The sequence below is a fragment of the Anolis sagrei genome, chromosome X (genome assembly GCF_037176765.1).
Source record: "Anolis sagrei isolate rAnoSag1 chromosome X, rAnoSag1.mat, whole genome shotgun sequence".
Taxonomy (NCBI): Eukaryota; Metazoa; Chordata; class Lepidosauria; order Squamata; family Dactyloidae; genus Anolis; species Anolis sagrei.
The window spans coordinates 50,323,038-50,330,306 of record NC_090034.1 but is presented as its reverse complement, the minus strand read 5'-3'; positions in this window follow the sequence as shown (position 1 = coordinate 50,330,306).

Sequence of the window (7,269 nt, the reverse complement as noted above, 5' to 3'; positions counted from 1 at the left end):
CCTTGCTTGAGCGGTGATGGCATGATCATCAGCATAGATGAAACTCTGTGTCCCTTCTGGCAGTGGCTGGTCATTTGTGACAATGTTAAACACTGATTGAGCAAGCACGCTCCCCTGAGTTAGGCCATTCTTCTGTTCACCAGAAGTGACTTGCAGTACATTTGTTAAGCAGTAATCATTAACAACTAAGACAGAACTCAAATATTCCAACATATGTCTCTTCATCACTTAAAAAAAATCCCAAAAATTAGTAGGTGCATGAAGATTTCTGAAACTTGGAGGGAATGATCCCCTCTTATCTGGTATCATTGTATAGAAAATTCAAGGAGATAGCTCTTGCAGGTTTTTTTAAAAAATGCTGTTTGTAAAAACTTTGGAAATTCCCTAAAAATTTGCAAATGAGTGAAACATTTTGAAACTTGAAGGGATAACAGTGGTAAATGTGTTCTATAATCATACCAAGTTTCATGCCAATAGTTCTAACAATGAGGGAGGAAGCAGCCCCGGAAATTTTCCCCTTGGTGCAATTACTTAACGAAAAGTAGCGAAAAAGTAGTTAACTCATTATAGTTATTATTATTATTATTATTATTATTAACTTTATTTGTACCCCGCTAGCATCTCCCGAAGGACTCGATGCGGCTTACACAGGCCGAAGCCTCAAAACACAATACAATAGAAAACATAACACAACAATAACAAAGCAAATCAAAACAATAAGCAAAATAACGACAATGGCAGTACATCAAGACATTATTAAAACTGGTTCGGCCGGCGCAATGGGGTACAAGGGTTAAAAGTGCTGAAATGGCAGGAGGCACGTAGGATTAAAAGTGCGGTGTGCAGCGACGATTAGTTATGCTAAGGTGCTACTAGGACTTGGGGTGGGGATTCCTAGTCTGAGAAGGCACAACGGAACAGCCAAGTTTTTAAATTCCTTCTAAAAACAGCTAGAGTAGGGGCCTGTCGGAGATCTTTTGGAAGGGCGTTCCAAAGTCGGGGGGCCGCCACAGAGAAGGCCCTGTCCCGTGTCCCCACCAAGCGCGCTTGCGACGTGGGTGGGATCACGAGCAGGGCCTCCCCAGATGACCGGAGCGAGTGTGTGGGTTCGTAGATGGAGATGCGGTCACGCAGGTAGGGTGGTCCCAAACCGTTTAGGGCTTTGTAGGTGAGCACCTGCACCTTGAATTGGGCTCAGAAAATAAATGGCAGCCAGTGGAGCTCCTTAAACAGAGGGGTAGACCTCTCTTGATAATGAGCCCCGGTTAGCATCCTGGCTGCTGCCCGCTGGACCAATTGAAGTTTCCGAGCCGTCTTCAAGGGCAGCCCCACGTAGAGCGCATTGCAGTAGTCCATTCTAGAGGTGACCAAGGCGTGGACCACCCCGGCCAGATCAGCCTTCACGAGGTATGGTCGCAGTTGGCGCACAAGTCTCAGTTGCGCAAAGGCCCTCCCGGATACCGCCGACACCTGAGCCTCAAGTGTGAGCGAAGAATCCAGGAGGACACCCAAACTGCGGACCTGTGGCTTTAGGGGAAGTGTAACCCCGTCCAACACAGGTAACCACCCTATACCCCGATCCGGTTTACGATCGACCAGGAGGATCTCTGTCTTGTCGGGATTGATCTTCAGCTTGTTCTTCCTCATCCAGATCGACACAGCGGCCAGGCACTTGTCTAGCACCCAAGAAGCCTCCTTGGAGTTAGGTGGAAAGGAGTAGTAGAGTTGTGTGTCATCCGCATAAAGATGGCACCCAACTCCAAAACCCCGGATGACCTCTCCCAGCGGTTTCATGTAGATGTTGAAAAGCATGGGCGACAAGATGGAGCCTTGCGGGACCCCACAGGTCAGAGGCCAGGGGTCAGAGCAGGCGTCTCCCAGCTTCACCATCTGGGTCCGTCCCTCCAGGAAGGACCGGAGCCACGACAGAACCGCGCCCCCGAGGCCCATCCCAGAGAGACGACCCAGAAGGATACCATGATCGATGGTATCGAAAGCCGCTGAGATGTCCGCTGAGTTACTATACGGGCCCCGTGCAATTTTGGAAACATTTTAGAAATTGTTTTTCCCCAGCCCCTAATTTTGTAATGAGTATTGAAATATTTTTGTTATTAATCACATTAATAGTGGGTACATTTTGGGGCATTTAAGGATTCGTCCAAATAGAGCCAGAGACCAAATACCTTTTGGGAACACTGAGTTAACGGCAGACGGCGGGGAAGTCAGTTTTTGTAATGGGAATGAATGCAAAACATTTTCCTCCAGCCTGGCTTTCTCATTATCCTCTTCTTTGGGCCCCGAAAAGAGGGCAGATCAACAGTCCTACAGAGCCAAACCACAGGCTTCAGGTTCGAGGATCGCCAGCAAAAACCAAAGAAGGTGAGCATTAGCAACCATTATTTTGGAGCCTTGCTCAAATTTCCCCTCGGAGGGAATTGATCTGCATAGACCATTATCCTCGTCGGAAAACGTAACCCCAAATCCACCGAAATAGGCCCAATTCAACATAGCAAGGCTCTGAAGCTGTCATAAGCTGAGCTCTTCATCTTTGGAGGATTATTATTATTATACAAATTATATCATTATTACAATGTTATTATTGCAATATCATTATTACAACAATATTATAACATTCTTATTGCAATATTATTAGTAGTAGTATTAAATTATTGTTGTTATTATTATTAGCCACTTCTTGTCCCTTTAACAGAGACTTCAAAGCGGCAAACACAATACACTAAAAACACAATACAAAACCAAAAGGCTATGAATATTAGAATAAAACTATTTTAAAAACAACCTATTAAAAACCCATGGGCTTTCAGTGATCAATACTGCAATATTCACATTGGCATTTTGAGACACAAAGGTGTGGTTCTCTATTGAAAAGCATGGGATTTTTAAAAAAGAGTCCCAGGATTCCATCACATGCATCCATGGCAATTAAAGTGGTATGAAACTGCATTTGCTCAACAGTGCAGAAGCAGATCTGTAAGACTTTGGCATCCAGAGAATTGAACAAAATTAACACAAGAGCAGCTCCGAAAGTCAGACAAACCAGATGCCAGAATCTCTCTCTCTCTACATAATAAAAGAACATGTGAATGTGGCGGAGGTGTCCACTTACAGCCTCCCGCCTCCACAAACAGCTATAACCCAGTGCTGAAGAGCCACCAAAAGCACTCCCTCCAAGGACATTTCAGGTTACAGTGGGCACCAATGCCAATGTCCTCCCCAAGCACCATATTTCCCGCCACACAAGTGAAGGCTTTCATTCAAGGACAGATGTTCTGTTTGTCCTCCAGAATGGACATCCCAGGGTTCCTTACTCTTTCCATTGCTTTGGAATTTGCATGGCCCCACCCACTGCTTCTCCCTTAACCCTTTCCTATGGCACACAGCAAACAGGAATTGATCAACAACTGAACAAAAGGTTTGGGAAGAATTCACCTACATCCAGAGGGCACTGTGAACCCAACCAACAATGGATCTGGACCACACTTGCCACAGATGATGGGATTTGCAGTACTTTCACTCACTGCAACCCCCACGAATGATGGATCTGGACCAAACTTGCCACACAGACCCCACATGACATACTTTATGTTTTGATGATTCTTGGGAGAGAATGGATCAGGGACGATTGGCATTGCAGTATCTTCGCTTGTTTCCAGAAACCACAGCAACCCGAATGAAGCACCTGGACAAAATTTACACACAGACTCCCTATGACACACTTTCTGTCCTGGTGAGGGTTGGGGAAGGATGGACCACAGACGATGGGATTTGCAGTACCTTCACCCACTTCCACAGACCACTGCGACCCCCTTGAATCACGGGCCTGGACCAAACTTGGGACATAAAACCCCCATGGCCAACACAACATACCAGAGAGGTTTGCATCCAGAACACTCTGAACCCTGTCAATGACAGATCTGGACCAAACTTCGAACACAGAACCCTGGTGACCAACAGAACATACTGGAGGTGCTTGTGGGGGGACTGACCAGAGGCGGCCCTAGGTAATTTTCAACGGTAAGCAAACAGTATCCCCCCCCCCCAAACCAATCACTGATATATACTTTTTGTTCGTCGTGGGAGTTCTGTGTGCCATATTTGGTTCAATTCCATCATTGGTGGAGTTCAGAATGCTCTTTGATTGTAGATGAACTATACATCCCAGTAACTACAACTCGCATATGTCAAGGTCTATTTTCCCCCAAGAGCGCCCCTGGGCAAAATCAACTATACTGCAAATGCTTACTTTGCATAATGGGTTGAGCAGCCGCTGGGACCGACCCACCCATGTGGGAGTTGTAGTTCACCCTGCATCCAGAGAGTGTTCCAAAGCCCCCAATGGCAGATCTGGAACGCATGTGGAATACGGAACCCTGATGGCCAACAGAACATACTGAAGGAGTTGGGGGGTGGGAATGACCTACCCACATGGGAGTTGCAGTTCACCTTGCATCCAAAGCACTCTGAACCCCATCAATAACAGATCTAATCCTGTACCCCTACTCCGGCCGGCTCAGTTTTTAATAATTGTACTGTTGTATTGCTATTGTTTATTGTTTTCTGCTTTATCTGTTTTATTTGCTATGTACTGTATTGTTGTATTGTGTTGGGCTCCGGCCTGCTGTAAGCCGCATCGAATCCCTTGGGAGATGCTAGCGGGGTACAAATAAAGTAATAATAATAATAATAATAATAATAATAATAATAATCTGGAACAAACTTGGAACACAGACCCAACATGCCTAATTGTGAATACATGCAGAGTTTGGGGGTGATTGCCCTGGGAATCTGGGAGTTGTAGCTCACCTGGATCCAAAGAAACTGGGACCCCCACTGACAATGGACTAGAACCACACCTGGCACAGAGAAGCCCCATGACCAAGCGAACATACTGCAGGGGTTTGTGGGAATTGAGCTTGATTGTGGGAGTTGTAGTTCACCTGCATGTCAAGACTAAAGATAGACATTCTGGGGGTCAGCGAACTGAAATGGACTGGAATGGGCAACTTCACATCAGATGACCACCAGATCTACTACTGTGGACAAGAGGAACATCGAAGAAATGGAGTAGCCTTCATAATTAATAAGAAATTCGCTAAAGCGGTGCTTGGATACAACCCAAAAAATGACAGAATGATCTCAATTCGAGTGCAAGGAAAGCCTTTCAACATCACAGTGATCCAAATATACGCCCCAACCACAGCTGCTGAAGAAGCAGAAGTAGATCAGTTCTATGAGGATCTGCAGGAACTACTGGATAATACACCAAAAAGAGACATTATTTTCATTACAGGAGACTGGAATGCCAAGGTGGGAAGTCAAATGACAACTGGGATCACAGGCAAGCATGGTCTGGGAGAACAAAATGAAGCGGGACGCAGGCTGATAGAATTTTGTCAGGAAAACTCGCTGTGTATAACGAATACTCTCTTCCAACAACCTAAAAGACGGCTTTATACATGGACCTCACCAGATGGTCAACACCGAAATCAGATTGACTACATCCTTTGCAGCCAAAGGTGGCGGACATCCATCCAGTCAGTGAAAACAAGACCTGGGGCTGACTGTAGCTCAGATCACGAACTTCTTATTGCCCAATTTAGAATAAAACTAAAGAGATCAGGGAAAATACACAGACCAGTTAGATATGATCTCACTAACATTCCGAGCGAATATACAGTGGAAGTGAAGAACAGATTTGAAGGACTAGATTTAGTAAACAGAGTCCCAGAAGAACTATGGACAGAAGTCCGCGACATTGTTCAGGAGGCGGCAACAAAGTACGTTCCAAAGAAAAAGAAAACCAAGAAGGCAAAATGGTTGTCTGCTGAGACACTGGAAGTAGCCCAAGAAAGGAGGAAAGCAAAAGGAAACAGTGAAAAGGGGAGATATGCCCAGTTAAATGCGCAATTCCAGAGGTTAGCCAGAAGAGATAAGGAACTATTTTTAAATAAGCAATGCATGGAAGTGGAAGAAGACAACAGAATAGGAAGGACAAGAGACCTCTTCCAGAAAATTAGAAACATTGGAGGTAAATTTCAGGCAAAAATTGGTATGATAAGAAACAAAGATGGCAGGGACCTAACAGAAGCTGAAGAGATCAAGAGAAGGTGGCGAGACTATACAGAAGATCTGTATAGGAAGGATAACAATATCGAGGATAGCTTTGACAGTGTGGTGAATGAATTAGAACCAGACATCCTGAGGAGTGAGGTTGAATGGGCCTTAAGAAGCATTGCTAACAACAAGGCAGCAGGAGATGATGGGATCCCAGCTGAACTGTTTAAAATCTTAAAAGATGATGCTGTCAAGGTGATGCATGCCATTTGCCAGCAAATATGGAAAACACAAGAATGGCCATCAGACTGGAAAAAATCAACTTATATCCCCATACCAAAAAAGGGAAATGCGAAAGACTGCTCAAACTTCCGTACAGTGGCCCTTATTTCTCATGCCAGTAAGGTAATGCTCAAGATCCTGCAAGGAAGACTCCAGCAATACATGGAGCGAGAGTTGCCAGACGTTCAAGCTGGGTTTAGAAAAGGCAGAGGAACAAGAGACCAGATTGCCAATATCCGCTGGATAATGGAGAAAGGCAGGGAGTTTCAGAAAAACATCTACTTCTGCTTCATTGACTATTCTAAAGCCTTTGACTGTGTGGATCATAATAAATTGTGGCAAGTTCTTGGTGGGATGGGCATACCAAGCCACCTTGTCTCTCTCCTGAGGAATCTGTACAAGGACCAAGTAGCAACAGTCAGAACTGACCACGGAACAACAGACTGGTTCAAGATTGGGAAAGGCGTACGGCAAGGCTGCATACTCTCACCCAACCTTTTTAACTTGTATGCAGAACACATCATGCGATGTGCGGGGCTGGATGAATGCAAAGCTGGGGTGAAAATTGCTGGAAGAAACATTAACAACCTCAGATATGCAGATGACACCACTCTGATGGCCGAAAGCGAGGAGGAGCTGAGGAGCCTTCTAATCAAGGTGAAAGAAGAAAGCGCAAAAGCCGGGTTGCAGCTAAACGTCAAAAAAACCAAGATTATGGCAACAAGAATGATTGACAACTGGAAAATAGAGGGAGAAACCGTGGAGGCCGTGACAGACTTTGTATTTCTAGGTGCAAAGATTACTGCAGATGCAGACTGTGGCCAGGAAATCAGAAGACGCTTACTTCTTGGGAGGAGAGCAATGTCCAGTCTCGATAAAATAGTGAAGAGTAGAGACATCAGACTGGCAACA